This window comes from Nycticebus coucang, chromosome X, assembly GCF_027406575.1.
Source record: "Nycticebus coucang isolate mNycCou1 chromosome X, mNycCou1.pri, whole genome shotgun sequence".
Lineage (NCBI taxonomy): Eukaryota > Metazoa > Chordata > Mammalia > Primates > Lorisidae > Nycticebus > Nycticebus coucang.
In genome coordinates this window covers 62435690-62455578 of record NC_069804.1, presented here as the reverse complement: position 1 = coordinate 62455578, position 19889 = coordinate 62435690, and positions in this window count along the sequence as shown.

The following is a 19889-nucleotide window of genomic DNA, read 5'->3' as shown; positions in this document are numbered from 1 at the left end:
AATTGGAATATAAGCTAGCTGCTACTATCTGAGCAATGCAAGTAAGAGCAAATATACAGTTGGTCTCTTTAAACCATCAGGACTTCAATAGGCCAGCTTCCAGGGTGACAGAAGTAAAGGCTGTCAAAGACAGAGGAGGGAAAGATAGAGTTAGCTAATAGATGATATCCACTCATTAGCAAATAGCATTTACAAATTATTCAAAATATTCCTATTGCTAAATAAGTCATGGGACACATTTTTCTTCTAAAACCAGTCTAGGATAAGGTGATGAAGTCCATTTAAAAGCCTGCGCTGAATCACTATGGCCCACCCCACATCTTTGGAAGGCTAAGAATGAGGAAGATAACAGAATTAATTCCTGATTTGCATATTGTGCTAATAAAGTGCACGTTCTTATGAAACAAACGCAACAGCTGCAAATTATGTAGTTATGTATCTGTATGCAAATTTGCAGACAGCTCATATGTGCTGGGATGCTATTTGCAATGCTAATTGAGTGGCTTTTATTGCAGCTGCATAATTCGTACATGTGATTCCCAGGTGTCACTGTAGCTTGTGAAACTTTCATTATCAGGTTAGCTGAGGTAGCACATGTTAACACCACTCACAAAACCTCTACCCGTAATTAAATTACTTGCAGTGACTCAGGGATTTTTCAGCATGTTCCTGTCTAACTCTGTTCCTCACACAGTATGCAGATTGCATGGTGACAGGAAGTTTTGGCCAAGGACATTTCTCTGTCTCTACATGCCCACACCAGTAGCCAATCTGTTTACTATCATCCGCATAAACTAAGTTCAAGAGTCTAACGGCCATGGGAAGCAGACAACAGACTGAGGGCAACACTGAATTGTTAGCAGATGCTATACGGTTTTATTTTACATTTTACAGTCATAAAAGAAGAATATTTCCTTTTGCTAGAATCTAACATCAGTATGTTAACAGCCTGAAGAATTAGTCTTTATTTTATAATAATACAAAATGTTTTGAGATCATACAGAGGGAGTTAGTACCATACTTTTAATTCACAAGCAAGAAAAAAAAGTGGCTTTAAGAAAAAAGAATACATATTTGTAAACCTCTCCTAAGAAAGGGGGATCATTATTGCTTTAGTCTTATTTGGGGGTCATAACCACAAATATACTATATGTGCCTTCAAATAGTTCACAAATACTTTGGCAGGCAAGGTGGAAAAAAAGTTCACAGTAAAATACAAGAATAATTTATAATTTATTTGTCTCTTCTCCTATCTCACTTCCATCAGAACCATAAAACTATAAGACAAATGAATTGCTCCTTTCTACTTCTTCTAAGAAGAATCAGAAAAATTATACAAGCACCCCTGATGCCTGAAGCACTGAGTTTCCTTTAGGCAATGCCATAATGAACATAATGAACACGGCATAATGGACAGCAAAAATTATTGTGAGTGGAAAAAACACCCAAAGAGCTGAGGGAGACTTTCTTGGTCCCTAGAGATGTGGTTATGACCCCAAAATAAGACTAAAGCAATCATGAGCCCCCTGCTCTGCAGATGAGTTCTGGACACTCCTGGGCCCTCCTGACAGGGCTATGAGGCAGCAGAGCTGATGTTACTTCCATTAACCACCAGAGTCACCCACCCCACCCCCCACCCTCATCACAACCTCCCATCCCCGCTGTCTGCAGACAATCTCAGCAGGGGAGGAAGAATCTGAGACTGTGGGAGTGTGCAAGGGTGGGAGTAGCTGTCATCACTTAACTTGAAACCTGCATAGCTGGTGGCCTGGAACAGAGTTGGACAGGACAGTGCCTAGAGATGGGATTCTGTACCCTGAAGGTGGGAGCACCTGTGAGCACAGAGATGATTGTTAGTTTCTCAGTTAAAGGACAAGCCAACAGGATTTGAAGGACTCCTCACAACCTACAGGGGAAACAAGAATGGGTCATTTCCCATCACAGTCCCCTATGGGCCTGGAGAAGCCTGAAAAGATAACCAGCAGCTCCCACAGCTCGCTGGGGAATCCAAAGATGTCCAAGGAGAAGTTACACCAGGTAAAGAAGCTCCAAACCTGGGGACACGATGGGGGGACAGGAAACGCTGGCAGTGCCAAAGCAAAACCAGTCTGCCCTCCATATAGTGAGACCAGGAGCCATGCTGAAGGTGGCACCAGTCTGAGGGTGACGTGAAGGCCACCCTGCGGACATCTCAGCGTGACCAAAGGCCACTGACATCAGGATGGACCAGACCCAACCAGCGTCAGAACAAGTTTGCTCCTCTGCACGAACACACGCCAGTTATCAAGAATATCTCAGTTCCATCATCTATCCTCTTACGCTGTCTGTGCCCCAACAGCAAAAGAGCCAGACCTGAAACAAAAGGGCAAGTTCCAGAAATGTCTGCCAGGATCTTTAAGATGTTTATAGTATGAACCACACAGGAGTGCTCACTTCCTTCTCTCCCTCCATATGTCATCCTATTTCCACTTTCCAAGAGACTTCACAGTTACTTAGCTCTAAGCTGATGAAGCTAAAAGATCTAAAGAAAAAGGAAAGTAAGTAATATGGCTATTGGTGGATTACGAAAATTGAATCATTTAATTTAAAATAAATGAAAGATTGTATGAGAACATGCCTGATGTTTATAGGTAGAACAGCCTTCTCTGGTTTATAGCATTTTATACAGTGACAGACAATTTCTTAATATAAGTATATAAGAAATCAATTCTGGGTGAAGACAAAATGATAGTGATCCCTGTCACGGGGCATGCTTTGTGAGAGAGCATCATTGTGGTTTTCCATGATGTTGAGTATATTAAATGAACCATATGGGTGTTTCATTTATGATTTTATTTAAAATTTACTTGTGTGTATATAAGAGGGTGCAAAAAATGTATACACATTTTAAGAAAGGAAAAAACTGTGTTAAAATTGTCATACTCAAATCACATTTGACGTCTGCAGTTACAAGAGGAGCTCCACAAGACTTGCATTCATCTTTTGCTATCAGTATAGATTGAGTATGAAAAATTTAATACAGTTTTTTCCTTTCTTAAGATGTGTCTGCATTTTTTGGCACCCTCTGTATATACAAATTCTCTTTATTTTTTTATCTCTTATTTGGAGGCATAAAGATTGTTTCTTCATGGCTTTCTAGGTGGTTCAGAAAAATGCTGAGTCAGATGACAAAATGCTTTAATGTACAATTTGCTGAGGGTATATATTCATATATTCTCTTTTATTACAGATTAATATGAGGGTACGATTGGTTAGGTAAAGTCCAAGTTGTAGCTGTGCCCTGCCCCCAGGGGTATGTCATATGCCCCTACATTATGCACATTAGGTGGGAGCTCACTATTCCCCTCTCTCTTCCCTCCTTCCCTCTCCCCCCAACTTGAACTGAACTGTGTTTTTCTCTTGTGTGGGTGTGTATTAGTTTGTATACTGGCTTCATATTAGGGTTGAGTACATTGGATACTTACTTTTCCATTCTTATGATACTTTACTAGGGAGAAGGTTATTCAACTCCATTCATGTTGATATAAAAAATGTAAATTCTCCATCTTTCTTTATGGCTGAATAGCACTCCAGGGTATATATATGCTGTAAAAAATCCAACTTGATTTCAACTTTAAAGTATTTATAACTCTTTAAACCCTTAAATACCAACATTTCCCAGACATAGTCTGATATAAGATAGTCCTGTATAATAAAATAATAACTAAGACTCATTTAGGTCTTGAGCTAAATCCTCAAGGACCATCAGGAAGCTCTTTGACCAGACTTGCAAGCTTCACACCTCAGTCTCACCTCTACTCAGTTGTGAATGATCATTTTTGTACGATCCTCTGCAGCTGTTTTGCTCACTGCTGCCCCAAGCTTGTCTCTCCACCAGAGTTACTGAAGGAGAAGTCTGTATGTACAGTGGACTGCAAACCTTCCGTTAACATGCAGTGAGTTCACTGTCTTATTCAGCTTGTGACCATAGTTGTGGTTAAATTTTCCCAGTATTTACTAGATTCCTTTCCATGGATAAAAAACCATTTACAGTTACAGATCATGTTTTTATCAATGAAGAGATTGTATTTCCAAATATAACTCTTATTTGTTCTTTCATTAGCTTAGCAACTTACAAACTTCACTTATCATCCCTCAGAAGATTCTGACTGTTTGGTAGAAGTTCAGCGTGCAAAATATAGTGTCCCTATCAGAGAGATCTACAGACAAAACTAATAATTTTAGAATGATCCTACCAAAAAGTAAAAATAAGAGGGCCTCAGCTGGGCATAGTGGCTCACACCTGTAATCCCAGCACTTTGGGAGGCCAAGGCAGGTAGATTGCCTGATCTCAGGAGTTCAAGACCTGCCTGAGCTCAGGAGTTCGAGACTAGCCTGAGCAAGAGTGAGACTTCATCTCTACTAAAAATAAAGAAAAATAGCCAAGTGTGGTGGTAGGTGCCTTATAGTCCCAGCTACTCAGGAGGCTGAGGCAGGAGAATCACTTGAGCCAAGGAGTTTGAGGTTGCTGTGAGCTGTGATGATGCCACAGCACTCTACCCAGGGCAACAGAGTAAAACTCTGTCTCAAACAAAAAAAATCCCATAAACACAGGGAACTCCTGAGCTCAAGATATCCACCAGCTCGGCCTCCCAGAGTGCTGAGATTACAGGCATGAACCACTGCCCTTGGCCTTGTTACAAATATGCATTGGCTTCTTTTTTTTTTTTTTTTTCAATTGTTTGAGATTCATTGAGGGTACAAAGAATTAGGATACACTGATTGCATTTGTTAGGTAAAGTCCCTCTAATAATTGTGTCCTGCCCCCAAGAGGTGTGCCATATACCATGACCCCCCATCTTTCTCCCTCCTCTCTTCTCCCCACTTGCTCATTCCCCTACCCCTCCACCCCCTTGTATTAGTTCATATTAGAATTGAGTACATTGGATTCTTCATTCTCCATTCTTGTGTTGCTTTACTAAGAAGAATGAAGACTGTGTTCCGGGCGGCGCCTGTGGCTCAGTGAGTAGGGCTCTGGCCCCATATACCAAGAGTGGCAGGTTCAAACCTGGCTCCGGCGAACTGCAACAAAAAAATAGCTGGGAGGGCGGCGCCTGTGGCTCAGTCGGTAGGGCGCCGGCCCCATATACCAAGGGTGGCAGGTTCAAACCCGGCCCCGGCTGAACTGCAACCACAAAAAAAAAAAATAGCCGGGCGTTGTGGCGGGCGCCTGTGGTCCCAGCTACTCGGGAGGCTGAGGCAAGAGAATCGCTTAAGCCTGGGAGTTGGAGGTTGCTGTGAGCTGTGTGATGCCACGGCACTCTACCGAGGGCCATAAAGTGAGACTCTGTCTCTACAAAAAAAAAAAATAAATAAAAATAAAAAAAAAAATAGCTGGGTATTGTGGTGGGCGCCTGTAGTCCCAGCTACTCGGGAGGCTGAGGCAAGAGAATCACCTAAGTCCAGGAGTTGGAGGTTGCTGTGAGCTGTGATGCCATAGCACTCTACCGAGGGCCATAAAATGAGACTCAGTCTCTACAAAAAAAAAAAAAGAAGAAGAATGTGTTCAACTTCCATTCAGGTTAATACAAAAGATGCAAAGTCTCCATCTTTTTTAGTGGCTGAATAGTATTCCATGATATACATATACCACAATTTGTTAATCCATTCCTGGGTTGGGGGGCATTTAGACTGTTTCCACATTTTGGCGATTGTAAATTGAGCTGCAATAAACAGTCTAGTGCAAATGTCCTTACGATTAAAGTATTTTTTTCCTTCTGAATAGATGCCTAGTAATGGGATTGCAGGATAAAATGGGAGGTCTCATTTGAGTTCTTTGAGGATTCTCCATACTTCCTTCCAAAAAAGAGTATATTAGTTTGCAGTACCACCAGCAGTGTAAAAGTGTTCTCTTCTCTCCACATCCACACCAGCACCTGCAGCTTTAAGACTTTGTGATGTAGGCCATTCTCACTGCTACTAACTGCTATCTCAGGGTAATTTTGATTTGCATTTCTCTGATGATTAGGAACAAAGAGCATTTTTTCATATGCTTGTTAGCTATCCGTCTGTCTTCTTTAGAGAAGATTCTATTCATCTCTCTTGCTCAGTGATATATGGGATTGTTTGGTCTTTTGTGTTGATTAATCTGAGTTCTCTATAGAGTCTAGTTATCAAGTTTTTGTCTGATGCAAATATCTTTTCCTATTCTGAAAATTGTCTGTTTGCTTTGGTTACAGTTTCTTTATCTGTACAGACGCTTTTCAGTTTAATTAAGTCACATTTGTTTGTTTTTATTGTTCTTGCCATAGCCACAGAAGTCTTCTTCATAAAATCTTTCCCCAGGCTGATATCTTCAAGTATTTTCCCCACACTTTCCTCAAGGATTTTTATTGTTTCATTCCTTAGATTTACCTCTTTTATGCATCTTGAATCAACTTTTGTAAGTAGTGAGAGGTGCAGGCCCAGTTTCAGTCTTTTACATGTGGTTATCCAGTTCTCTCAGCACCATTTATTGAATAGGGATTCATTTCCCCAGTGTATGTTCTTGTTTGGTTTATCAAAGATCAGGTGGCTGTAAGAAGTTAGTTTCATCTCCTGGTTTTCTATTCAGTTCCAAATGTCAATGTCTCTATTTTGTACCCATACCATGCTGTATCGATCACTATGGCCTTGTAGTACAGCCAAAAGTCTAGTAGGGTGATACCCTTGGCTTTGTTTTTATTACTAAGAATTGCATTGGCTATATAGTGTTTCTTCTAGTTCCATACAATGCAAAGAATTGTTTTTTCCAAATCTTGTAAGTATGACCTTGGTATTTTAATGGGAATTGCATTGAATCTATAGATTGCTTTGGGTAGTGTAGACATTTTCACAATGTTGATTCTTCCCAGCCGTGAGCATTGTATGTTCTTCCATTTCTTAATATTTTCTGCTATTTCTTTTCTTAGGGTTTCATTATTTCCCTTGTAGAGATCCTTCCCTTTTTTCATTTTATTTTTTTGTGGTTTTTGGCCGGGGCTGGGTTTGAACCCACCACCTCCAGCATATGGGATGGGCGCCCTACTCCTTGAGCCACAGGCACCGCCCCGATCCTTCCCTTTTTTGTTAGATATATTCCTAGGTATTTCTTTTTTCTTTTTTTTTTTTTTTAAGCTACTGTAAGAGAATTACGTCCTTGATTAGCTTCTCATCCTGGCTGTTATTGGCATACACAAAAGCTACTGATTTGTGGACATTAATTTTATAACCTGAGACATTGCTATATTTTTGATGACTTCCAGGAGTCTTGTGGTTGAGTCTTCGGGGTTCTCTAAGTATAAGATCATATCGTCAGCAAAGAGCGAGGGTTTGACCTGCTCTGCACCCATTTGGATGCCTTTTATTTCCTTCTCTTGCCTGAGTGCATTGGCCTCTTTACCTAGGAGCCAAGCTGCGTCATACGCCCCTCCCTTCTCACAGACAGCCACTCTCTTGGTTCCGAGGCAAATGACACTGTATCCTGTTAAATTCACTCAGCATCTTCCTTCTGAACTGTGTGATGACTTCGAGTGTATAAATCTTAACTGGGGTCCTGTCTGCATCTTAGGGGTGGGAAAAATTAGGAACAAAGAGAGGAAACTGAGATAGCAACAGCTGCAGAAGCCCCAAGTCCATGTCTAAATAGACATCATCTCCAAAAGAGCAAAAGCCACTGCAATCACTACTAGTGTTTACTTTGTGACGCTGCCCTGGGACAGGAGAGCTTCCTGGGGGCAGTCTCCTGAAGGGGTTTGCATTTGGCGCAGTGAGCTTGGGGCATTAGGCAGGAAGAATAGATGCCTGAGTCTCCACACTGTCAGGGGAGAGTCCCAGGCTGTGCCGGTGACACTCTGCCTGAAGGGCAGGAGAGTTGCCCAGCCAAGGGGCAGGTTAAGGGAGCTGACAGTGAAGTCACAGCCTGGAGTCTGCACTACAGTGCTATAGAATGGGTTTCTTCCAAGACCCACTTACCAGAGGACAGGATATGGTGGCTCTGAGGACACACTGTCACGGCTGCCCTCCAGAGGGTTGTGTGGAGACCAAGGCACATGCTAGCCTAGGCTCAGCGAAATGCTGGAGACCAGGATGCCTCCATGGAGTTCTGTGCCCACCAGCTGCACACAACAGCAAAAGCTGTATCAGCAAACCTCATTGTCTCTGACACTGAGACAATCAGGTCAGAGTCACCAGAAACAGTCTCATCCAGGATGTGGGGCTGGTGGCCCTGGTGTATCAGGGCTCCACAAGTCTGGTCCTCACTACCTCCTGCTGTGGTACACTGCCCCCTCCTGAGGGTCTTTCCCCAAGGAAGTGCAAAAGTGAGGGCCATGGGGTGATTTCCAGAATAAGGTGACATCATTGGTCAGCCCTGCCACAGGCGCTCACTGCCCACCTCTGCCCTCTCCATCTGGTGCCAAGCTGCAAGTGTGCAGGGAACAAGGTGATGGTCACTCTCATGGAATGTGTGATTTAGAGAGACACACACAAGAAACACACAAAAAATAAACAGGTACACTTTGGGGTAGGAGCTGAGATAGAGACTCCTGGGGCTTGGGAGGGATCTCCCAAGAGCCATGGGGAGGCCTTGTGGAGGCTGGAGTTCAGCTCAGGCCAGGGCGATGGGGACCAACCAGGCACAGGGAGTGTGTTTTGTATACCTGTGTGTGCCTAACAGATGTGGTGGGATGGAGCATCTCCTACAGGGAAATTTGGCTCAGAAAGGAAAATATTGGGTCTAAGGAGTAGAAAAAGGGAGAGACATCAAAGATAAAGGTGGGGAATTGGTCAGGGAATCTGGGAGAGAAGTCTGTTTTATACTCTAGGTGTAAAAAAATATAATAATAATGAAGGATTTAATTCAGAGGAGAAATATGATTAGGATAAATATCTGCTGAATGAATGAACGGATCACTTCCTTCTAGTTAGGCAGTTTCGGATAGAGTCTGTGCCCATCCTCGCTCCTCCCCTCCCTTCCCTCATATGTTGCTATCCCATCATCACCGTTCGGCTTCCTGGACCCCACCCTCTCTCCCTCACAACCTGCTCTCTCCACTTTTGCATGTGATAAAAAAAAAAAGCTGTTTTGCAATTTGCTAACCTCCATCACTAGTTTGCCCCCCTCTCCGTGGGACACATAATGTCGTTAATGGAGATTCCACAGGAACAGGACACTCATGGTCTCTGCTGTAGTTCCATGTGAATATGGAATATATCCCCTGATTCTAGGAAAAAGTTGGGGAAGACCACAAGCAAAGGACTTTAGCCCATGTTTCTGGAGAAAAATACCTTCCCTCTCTAGCAGGGGAAATGTTTTGATTTAAGGTAACTTTTTTAAACCAAAGTTTGTTTTATGAGATTGGTAGGGAAATCTCCTCTGTTCTTAGCCTTTGTGCAGTTTAGCCTTTGTGCAATTTTAAAGTACCAGAAATCTGACCTTATCTTTCCACAGAGAAGCCTGGTGGCTTCTATCCAAAGCAATTCTTCACATAGGGTGTGTTTTGTGTAAGTTAAATTGGTAATGGATTACTCAAGGGCTGTGTAATATTCTGCATTTGTTTTTCTTCTCTTTATCTTTTTTATTTTTTTCCTCCCTACCTCCTTAACATGATTCATCCAGTGAACTTCTTGATCCAGCTAGGAGAGATGAAGAAACATTATTTGCATTCCTAAGAAGACATTTCAGATGAGGAGCAATCTACCTATTGAATACATTCATATAAATGGAACAAATGTTTTAAAGCTGAGGGGAAAAAAAAGCAAGCAAGAGGCACCTGGGAGTAGAAAAAAAAAACTACCTCTCACCATGAACAGTATGGGACTTTGATCATAATTTCAAATGAGACCAGTGTGACAGGCACTGGGTCCACACAGACAAGCCCCTCTCACTTCTCACCTGCATCTGAACAGTGAGAGCACATGGAGCGAGGAAGGAGGAAGAGCTTCAGGCTGAGGGCGAGAAGCCTTTGTGCTCCACTTTCAACTGAGCTGATAACAAATGTAATTATTCCTGGTAAGATTAAAACTCAAGGCATAGTTTTAACAATATTAACAATAAATCCCACATTAGAGCTACATATGTGTCCTGTATTATACAAGTGTTAAAAAATAGCTTTAAACAGCCTAAGCCTGAGTTTATTTGAGCAAAAGTGAACTGAGTAAGACTCTAAACTAAAAGGGGTTCAGAGAGCTCTGCTGGGGAGGGAGGCAGTGAGCCTTCGTAAACGTAAAGTACACAGAAAATGGTTGGGTCACCTCCAGAGAGATGTCTGCTTTATTTGGACATGGCCTGATAGGTAAGTTGGCTACCTGTGTTGGCAGAAGCTTGGCTGCTTGTGATTGGCTGAGGCTTGATTGTATATGACAAAAAAAAATAGGCAGTAAGTTCTTGAAGAACATAACTTCATTCCACGTCATTTTCTTATATTAGTGAGAAAAAGAAATCATTTCCTGGCTCTGGCTACCAGCCACCTTGGTAACAGGTGAAATAACAGACTTGAAACAGACTTGAAAATGAATGAACAAATGAATATAAATTATCATAAAATTAAAATTCATAAAGTTTATGATAATTATACAAATGCACTGCCTTAAAAAATGAGGCACAAAAGCATGTCGCCAGCTGGCCATATCCATTTGACTGTGGGGTTGTAGGGAATGCTCCTTACAATTTCCACTTTGCAAACTTTTAATTTTTAAATTTTTTATTTTTGAGGCAGAGTCTTACTCTGTTGCCCTGGGTAGAGGGCAGTGGCATCCTCCTCAAACTCCTGGGCTCAAGCGATCCTCCTGCCTCAGCCTCCCAAGTAGCTGGGACTACAGACAGCCACCACCACCATGCCCAGCTAGTTTTTCTATTTTTAGTAGAGACGGGGGTCTCATCTCTTGCTCAGGCTGGTCTCAAACTCCTGAACTCAAGGAATCCTCCTGCCTCAGCCTCCCAGAGGGCTGGGATTACAAACATGAGCCTCCACACCCAGTCCAGACTTATCAATATTTCTTGAGTGGAAACTAATTTTTAGCATCTTGGAAGGTTTTAAGTTTGTTCCCAGGTATCTTAATAAATGCTTACAATTCTAGTAAAGGAATGCTATGAGAATAACACAGAGAGCACCTGATAACATTTTACCGATTTATCATTTGTTTTCTGTCTCCCTGTGTCTGTCTCTCCACCTTTCTTTATATATACAGAGGGTGCCCAAAAATGTATACACACTTTAAGAAGGAAAAAAAGTATTAAAATTGTCATACTTATTATAAATCAATAACAAAAGATACACACAGGCCACACTGAGAACCTCTTGTAATTACCGAAGTCAAATGTGACTTGAGTACGACAAACTTAATACAGTTTTTTTTTTCCTTTTGTAAAATGTGTATACGTATTTTGGCACCCTCTACATCAGCTTTTTCAACTCTTTTTTTCTCATGGCACACTTGAACCTATAGTCAAACTTCCGTGGCACACTTAAATTATGTATGTGGATCAAATAAAAAAAGTGAAAATAAAAAAGAATATACTTATTGTGCTTTGAACTTCTTTTGAAAATAATTTAATTAATGGTCTTTTAAAATTTTTGCTGCGCACCTAAGATCCTAATGGATCTTAGTGGATCCTTAATGGCACGCCGGTGTGCTATGGCACACCAGTTGAAAATCACTGCTCTAGATAGATGACATAATATAGAGAGATGACATTAAAATATGAGGGCTTTTCAGAAAGTATGCAGCCATTGTTAATGCTATTGTCATATTACATGCCTGGATACTTTTTGAAATCCTGTGTGTACATCATGTCATAAAATATATGCTTTTAGCCTTTACCTTTCAGCTTTTATTTCCTAAGAATAGGGATATTCTTTTACATAATCTCAGTATTATTTCCAACTTTAGTAAATTGATACAGTAGTTTTATGCATTGCTTTTGTATAATTTTCTATCTACTTTACTATCTTTTCAATTGGTCCAATATTATGCCTAATACCATTTTTCTCATCCATAAGAGAAGGCAATCTAGGATCAGAAATTTTATGTGGTCATCATGTCTCTGTCTTTGATGACATTAATATTTTTAAAAAATATGCTCCATAGCTATTTATGAACAGAATCCTTTTCACTTGGGGTTTGTCTGATGTCTATGCATAATTAGATTCATGCCATGCATTCTTAGCTAGAGTACTAAGAGGTGGGTTTTATTCCTCTCAGTGTAACATAATGTCCATCTGCCCACATTTGTAATGTTAATTTTTATTACCTGGGCAAAGTGTTGTCTGGTTTCTCCATTATAAAATTACTGTTTTCCTTTGGAACTAATAAGCTGTCTGTGGGTGGGCAAACACTTCAATTTGTTCTTCAGCAAAAAGATTTATCACCAAGGATGATTCTGGAGGGATCCCATTTTTCAGCCACATCCCAAATTATGGGAACAATGTTTATAAACAAAAAAGAATGAGAAAGAGGGAAGGGGAGAGGGAGAGAAAAGCAGGGAGACCAAGAAGATAATGAATTTACACTGAAATTGGCACACTTCATTGCTCTACATAATTATTCATTTTTTGTCCACGATTATATTAAGTTTCCAAGATCAAAAAGAAGAAAACACTGGTGCGTCTGTGTGCGTGCGCTCTCTCTCACTCCTACCTCTCTAAATTCCAGAAAGATTGATATTTCAAAGGATGATATTTTTTATTTCCTAAACACATTCTTTTACTTTGAGCATAGGCTGACTTTAATGTAAAGATTTTCTACATCTACGTTACCAGAGAATAACAGCACTATTTTTCCAGAATCAATCCAAATTCACGTTAGCTCTGGATCTCATTTTCAGTCTTATAATCCAAGTGGCAGTGAACCTAAGTGGTGCTTTTGCTTCCATTAAACATGAAAAGAAGGTATATCTTATTGAAATTTATTCTTACGGGGATGTGAAAAAAACCATGAGATTAAGTGAAATGAAGACATAATTCCACAGATGACACATCTGAATTCAGATGCATGTACGCCCTGGAATACTATTCAGCCATAAAAGGGTGTAGACTTTGTATTTTTTGTATTTACCTGGAAGGATCTGGAGAACACTTTCCAGAGTAACTAACTCAAGAATAGAAAGACAAGCATCCCATATACTCAACACTATGTCTCACTAGTAGATCAACAACTACAGGCCCACACAAGAGAAAAACACAAGTATATTCAAGTCGGGGGGTCAGTGAGCTCCCACCTGATGACCACAATGTAGAGGTACATGGTTCACCTCCTGGGTGAAGGACTCAGCTACAACCTGAACTTTCCTTACACATACAAACAATGTAACCCAATCATATATAACCTCATATTAATCTGAAAAGAAAACTCTTAAAAATATATATATCAAAAACAAAAATCTTTGCTTCTTCATGGAATGAAGAATTCACCTTTCACTTTGGAAGTAAAATCAAAACTCTGTAAAATAAATTTGAATTTGGATTCCTGATTAATATATTCAATAGTTACTGAATTGAATTCCCTCTGTTCAGTCATTAAGAGTAATGATCCCGGGCCAGGTGCAATGGCTCATGCCTGTAATCCTAGCACTCTGGGAGACTGAAGCAGTTGGATTGCCTGAGCTCATGGGTTTGAGACCAGTTTGAGCAGGAGTGAGACTCCGTCTAAAAATAGATGGGCATTGTAATGGGTGCCTGTAGTCCCAGATACTTGGGAGGTTGTGGCAAGAAAATTGCTTGAGCCCAAGAGTTTGAGGTTTCTGTGAGTTATGATGCCATGGCACTCTAACAAGACAATTAAGTGAGATTCTGTTTCAAAAAAAGAAGAAGAAAGGAAGAAAGGAGTAATGAACCCTCTTCATAAATAATTTTTGTTTTTAATTAAGTCTTTGGGGAAAATCTTTCATAAAAATGGGTAAGGGCTTCTTCACATATGTGAAACTCTAAAGTACTTTCTGGCAGCAAAGAAAGGCGAGGACAACCATTTGAGATCCTTTTAACATAAATACTAATTAATCTGCATTATGGATGCATAAATATTAGATTCAATTTAAAGTATAATTGGAGGGTATCTATTTAAAAATTACATATATATAAAAAGAAATTTGTTGTCTGTAGAGGTTTGTACTATCTTCTTACACTAAGAAATGGCAAAAATTAAAGAAAACATTACTGATGATAATCTGTATTTTTCTCTTTCATTCCAAGGGAAAATCTCTTCACCATTTTTGGTTTAGTATATAAAAAATGGCATTGGTTTATCTTATAAATTTCAGTGATATGGACCATCTGTTCCACATGATGAAATAAAGATGGTGATTTACTTAGGTACCTTTTTCATACTAATAAAACCCAACTCAGATTTGCATCAAAGAGCAAGACCAAATTAATTATACATTGAGATGAATATAAACACAAACTTCTCAAAATCTTCATTGTGAAGAGGTAGGTCTTAATTGATTATAATCCAAATCAGATTCAGGTCAGATTGATCAGGGTTTTTATAATTTATATGAATATAAAACAAAAAAAAAAGGAAAAATTCAAATGAGATTCTCCAAATGAATAAAGTATTTGCCATTCTGTGCCCCACTCACTAAGTTAAAATGGAATTCCAGTTATCAATCAAGTCTTATATAAGAACTATCAAACAATCTGGAAGGGTGCAGTGGAACCTGTAATGAAACATTAGGTACAGCTCTTGAGAAAATAAAAAAGAAAAAGAACAACATTTGAAGACAGAGATTGCTTTGTGCTTTTGGAGATCTAAGGAATGCTGATATGTCTTTATTTTGTCAGATTCCCCAAATATCTACCAGGTTCTAATGTAATCATATCATGAGGAAATATACATTTTTGGAAATTCTATCTAACCCTTGGAAGCCAACAAGTTAAATGAAGTAAACTTGGTGGTTTCTTTTATTCCTGTCTCTTTCCCCCATTTATCTTACATGTTACCTCTCTTTGTTTCTCTAGTTGAAAGAAACAAGAGTAACTCCAGGGACATGAAAGTGAGTTATCGGCCAAGGGCTGACCTTATAATGGTAGTCTTCAGAGCATTCAATAAAACAATCACTTTTGGTGGAACTTCCTTCTTCTCAGACTGTCATTAATTGTGCTCCTTGTAAGGATGTGACAGTTGAGGTATCAGCATATCATCTGTTTTTTGGTTGCTTTTCTGGCTGAATGCACACATTACATCTTCCTTCTGGTTATCCCCATGAAAAAGTGTGCTACAGCAAATTTATTGGGCCTCTTGAAGATCAATATTCTCAGGGTCTTTCTTATTCTTTTTTTAGCTAAAACTCAAATAATAACACCAAATTCACATATTTTATCTGGATCAAATCAGACCTAGAAGCTAAAAAAGTGTATACTACACTAAATGCTTATAAGTATTTGTCAGATATGAAAATCCTAGTCTCACTAGTGATTACACATAACATATACACAAACTGAGGGAACAAAGAATGATTTCTTCTTTAAAAAGATTAGCAGATTTAGAGGCCAAGATCTTCAGTCCTTTATATTTTAAACCAGAAGTGGCCTCACAGAGAACATGGACTTAACCATTACTGCTGCGGCTACTGTCCCAAAGTGAAAAGCAAAGGCGCTCATTACCTCACATGCAGAGTTTGGATTCTGCCAAGTTTGCCAATGCTGCCCATGTCCTGAGAAGAACATTTAGAGTAGCACCACTGTGTCACTGGTGAAGATCCAAGGTGGACTTGCAGCCTGAGGAAGTGCCAGAATAAAGTCACTGCAGAGAACCATCATTCTCCTCCAGCCCGGGGTGGGGAGAGACTCCAAGAGAATCATCTCTGAAGATAGTGATCCCTGCACAAAGAGAAGGGTGGTTTTTGTTGTCTAGCAATGAGTTATCCCGGTCTGGCGAAGGTTCTGAGAGAGGCTGAGGCAATGTGAGCACCCTGTGAGTATGGCAACCCATGGGAAGTAGCCGTGTTTGAAGCTTCTTGTTGCTATTCCTCTCAAAGTGTCCCTCAGACAAAGGGACCTGGCAGCAAGATAAGGATGGAAGGCTGTGTGGGGGTGGAGAATGGAGCAGAAAGGCAATGGCAGGACACAGTGGGGAGGTCCCCTGTCCCCTGGCTCTTTGAGGAGCCCACACATGCCCAAGAGGACAGGCCACAGCCCAGCCACCACTCAGAGTAATGTGAGAGAGCAGCAACCAGCAGAGGAACCTTCCCTAGGCAATTATGGAAAAGGGTTTCCATTTTTTTTCTTCTTGAAGTACCCTAACACACACTGAAGGTGCTGCCTACCAGAGAAAGAGAAAGGGACATTGGAAAAAGCAGATACACCTCCTGCTCCCCCCACACACATCCACAGTGGGATCAGGTTTCTGTAACCACATTAGAAAGGAAAGGACATTTCTTTTCTTTTTTTTCTCTTTATTTTTTCAGAGATAGTCCCACTACATTGCCCAGGTGGGAGTGCCATGGTGTCCGCCTAGCTCACAGCAACCTCAAACTCCTGGGTTCAAGTGATCCTCCTGTCTCAGCCTCCCAAGTAGCCGGAACTACAGGCACTCACCACCACATCTGGCTAGTTTTTCTATTTTTAGAAAATGGGTTCTCTCTTTACTCAAGCTGGTCTCGAACTCTTGAGCTTAAGGAGTCCACCTGCCTTGGCCTCCCAGAGTGCTAGGATTACAGGTGTGAGCCACCACACCTGGCTGGGAGACCTTTTTGGTAGAACATCACAAATCAGTGCTAACATTTATATGCAAATATAAAGGAACAAAAATAGCCAAAATAAAGAAAAACAAGGGTGGAAAATGTACACTCTCCCAGATTTCAAGACTTTCCATAAAACTATAGTAATTAAAACAGTGTGGCTTTGGTGCAAGCACAGGCTGTAAAAGCCTGTTAGCTCCCAAAACCCCAGCCACCACCACCACCCCTCCCTAGGTAGATTCCGAAAAACATTTAGCTCCCAAAAGCTCAGTCTCCCAGTCACCCCCCCCTTCCCCGGGGAGATTCCAAGAAATGGCTTCAGAACGAGAAAGCACAGAAAGTCCCCAAGTTCCCAAAAACCCCCCTAGTTCCTGGTGAACAAATAATAGTGAAAATTTACTCAAGCTGTGTTTCTCAAGCTGTAACCCCCCCTGAGCTAACCTCAATATTCCGCTTCTGTACTAGCTTGCTTGCCACGCGGCACTAAAAAAGGGTATAAAAGTCAACCTGCCTTCCACTTCAGGGCCACCTGCCTCTTTGAGCAGCAGTCCCCTGCGCAGGTGTAATAAAATCACCATCTCATTTTACCTAAGTGGGGTCCAAGTCTATCTTTACAGGCTGTGATGGATACTACAGGCCAATAGGACAAGGGCACAGAATAGAGTGTCCAGAAATAAACCCACACATAGAAGGTCATTTGGGCCACAAAGAACAGCACTGGAGCAATTGGATATTCAGGTGGTCAAAAAAAAAAAAACCTCACCTTCACACTTACTTTACATTCTACATAAAAATTAATTTGAGATGGATCATAGACCTAAGTGAGAGATACTAAGCAATAAATCTAGTAGAACTGTGCTACATTTCATTCCATGCATTTCTTTGCAAAATTAGATGCTCAATGGTGGCTGTCATAAAAAGCAAGGACTATGCAAAAATTACCATGGAACCAAGTATTGGTGTTGAATTGATAAGATTTGATAAGATTTGATAATTGATCAAATTGATCAGATTTGATTTCAGATAATTGATAAGATTTGATTTCACAACTTATCAAGATTTGATAAGTTGTGAAATTTAATAGGCATACATCCCATTAGTAAGAAGTTCTGGCTATTTATGAATAAAATGAAATAGTATTTTTATTTTGTTTGTATTATTTTCCCAAGAATCTGCTGTTTTTTTAGGACACAAATCTCTTAAAATTGTTTGGACCTGACCATTTAATGAACAGAATTGTTAGATGTTTCTTTTATCTTAGCAGCTCCATGAAAATATTAAATATTAAAGGCTCCATAAGTCAAGAAAGTTTGGAAAACTCTGCTGTGGGAGAAAATATAGAGGAAAAACATTCATAACCTCAGAGCAGGGAAAAATGTCTTAAACAGGAAAAAAAAACGCTAAACACAAAATACTTTTAAAATACTTACATGCTGGTTTCTCTTCAGATCACATAAAATACAGGCTTTATTTTATGTTGCTTTTTATTTTTATTTCAGTGTATTAATAGGGAACATTTACAGAGATGTTCTGTAGATAGAAGTTCTGTAATAGATGTTCATCTCTTTACAGAGATGTTCCCTATTTTAATAGGAAGATGATTTATAGAGAGCGAAGGCTTGCCATAGACTGAAGGACAATATTCACAATGCATATATCTGAAAAAGAATTCCTCTCTAGAATATATAAAGAGCTCCAACAAATTGATGGCAAAGACAACTCAATTTTTTTAAATGGGCAAAGAACTTGAACAGACATTTGTGCAAAGCAATTGTTGAAATAGTCAATAGGGCCAGGCGTGGTGGCTCACACCTGTAATCCCAGTACTCTGACAGGCTGAAGCGGGTGGATTCCTTTGAGCTCTGGAGCTCAGGACAAGACTGAACAAGATTGAGACCCCATGTAGACTAAAAATAAAAAAAGTAGCCGTGTGTTGTGGCAGGCACCTGTAGTCCCAGCTACTCGGGAGTATGAGGCAGAAGGATTTATTGAGACCAAGAGTTTGAGGTTTCTGTGAACTATAACACCCCACTCCAGCAACAGAGTCAGACTCTGTCTCAAAAAAATAAATAAATAATATATACAAAAGTATAGAAAGTCAGTTTCATTGCTTATAAAGGAAATGCAAATTAGAACCTTAGTGAGACACCACCCTACACCCATCAGAATGCCTAAAATAAAAAGAATGGTTAACGTCAAGTGTAGGTAAGAATGTGAAATGATAGGAAACTCTGACACTTTCCCAGTGAGAACATACTGGTGTGACCACATTGAGAGACTGTTAGCATCACACTAAAGTTAACACACAGCTATCATCAGCTCACTGATTCCGTTACTACCTACATACCCAAGCAATATGAACATATGTGTCCATCAGAAAACATCTTTGAAAATGTTTAGAAGAGATTTATATTTGTGATAGTCTGTTGTGGTTTCTCCTTAATTTGGTCCTAAGGCTTCTCTCAAAGTGGCCATAAGCCAAGATAAACAGTCTTGTGGGGCACTTTGAAAGAGAATTGGTTTCAGGTGTGTGTGTCAGGTGAGCTGCAACGAAGAAGTGAAATTAAATTTCATGAAGCAGAAGAAACATGCTATAGGTCCCAGAGAAGTTAGCAGTGCTGACAGGAGGTTGACAAGAAGGCCAGTGGAGGCAGTGAGGTGGAGAGAGACAATGTGGGACTAGGTCTTCATTAAGGGCAGGGCACCATCCCTTAGGTTTCCTGTAGATTGGCTTATTTAAAGAAAATACTTGCAAAGAGGGGGAAACTAGTCCCATGACTTAGGTGTTGACCATTAGGTCTCCTGGTGGTAAGCATCTGTGGGTGTGCCTTGTGCAGTGAGACACACCACACACGGGCCACGCCTCAGACCACCACCACTGGACCAAAGGAGCCAGGGTGTGGCGCCACTACTGGGGCAGCAGCTTCAGCCGACATACAGATGAGAGTCCAAAACCAATGAGTACCAGCATCTCCTAACAGAGAGCAAATTAATAAGCCGTGATATCCTCAAACAGTAAAATATAAAAGAACTAACTGCTGTTTCTGTAACAATACAGATGACTCCCAGGCTTTATTTTATCTTGCTTTTTATTTATTTTTATTTCAGATTAATGTGAGGATATAAATGATTAGGCTACAATGTTTGCATTTGTTAGGTAAGGTCCCTGTTATAGCTGTGTCCCATACCCAAGAGGTGTGCCATATACCCTTAC